Genomic DNA, 1,294 nt, shown 5'->3' on the forward strand with positions numbered 1-1,294 from the left:
AGCAAATAGAGAATAGTAAAACAAGAGAGAAATTCAACGGATTTCTCCAAAATTGTTTTTTTCAGAAGACTGACAAATTGACAAACCTCTGGCTGGACAAGTTAAGGAAAGAAAAGAGAACTCAAATTACTAACATCAGGAAGTAAGGATATTACTAAAATTTTAAAGAAATAAAAAAGATAAGAGAATACTAAGTACAATTGTATGCTAGAAAAATGGATGCCTTCGATAAAATGAGCAAATTCCTATCAACACATCATCTACCAAAACTGACTGAAGAAGGAATAGAAAGCCTAAATCAGCTAGACTGGTAAGAAGATGGAATCAGTATATAACCATAAACCTCTCAACAAAGAGAAATTCAGAACCAGATGATTTTGCTGGTGAATTCTACCAGACATTTAAAGAGGAATTAACACCGACTGCTTCTGAAGCTGTCCCAAAATATTGGAGAGGAAGGAGCACTTCCAAATTCATTCCGTAAGGCCGGCATTACCCTGACACCCAGCCAGAAAAGACACAAAGATTTAACACAGGAAATGAAAATTATAGACCAATATCCCATATGAATATAGATGTCCAAGTTCTCAACAAAATGCTAGCAAACCAATTGTAGCAGCATATTAAAAGGGTTATACACTATGATCAATTGAGATGTATTTATTCTTGAATAAAAACACTTAAGAGGCACCTCAGTGGCTTAGTTGGTTAAGTGCCTGATTCTTGATTTGGGTTCAGGTCACGGTTAGTGAGTTGGAGCCCCAAGTCAAATTGGGCTCTGCGCTAACAGTGCTGGAGCCTGCTTGGGATTCTCTCTCTCCCTGTCTCTCTATGCGCTTCTCCTATCTCTCTGTCTCTCAAAAATAAATAAACATTAAAAAAATATCCTCAACTTCATAAATGTCATGCATAAAACAAACACACAAAACAACACACACACACACGTGTGCACACACAGAGCTAACTTCATATTTACTAGTGAGAGAGTGAAATATTTTTCCTAAAATCAGAAACAAGTCAAATATGATCGCTTTTGCCATTTCTATTCTATAACATTGAATGTTCTAGCTAGAACAATTGGCCAAAGTAAATAAAAGTTTGCATTTTTAAAATGTTTATTTATTTTTGGGAGTGAGAGATAGTGCAAGTGCAGGAGGAGCTGAGAAGAGTGGGGACAAGTAGGCTCTGACCAACAGCAGAGAATCCGATATGGGGATTGAACTCACCAACTGCATATATATACATGTATATATTTATATATATCTCCTGATGTACTAATGAAAATAAGAAGAGA

The sequence above is a fragment of the Hyaena hyaena genome, unplaced genomic scaffold (genome assembly GCF_003009895.1).
Source record: "Hyaena hyaena isolate Hyena2069 unplaced genomic scaffold, ASM300989v1 scaffold_1518, whole genome shotgun sequence".
Classification (NCBI taxonomy): Eukaryota; Metazoa; Chordata; class Mammalia; order Carnivora; family Hyaenidae; genus Hyaena; species Hyaena hyaena.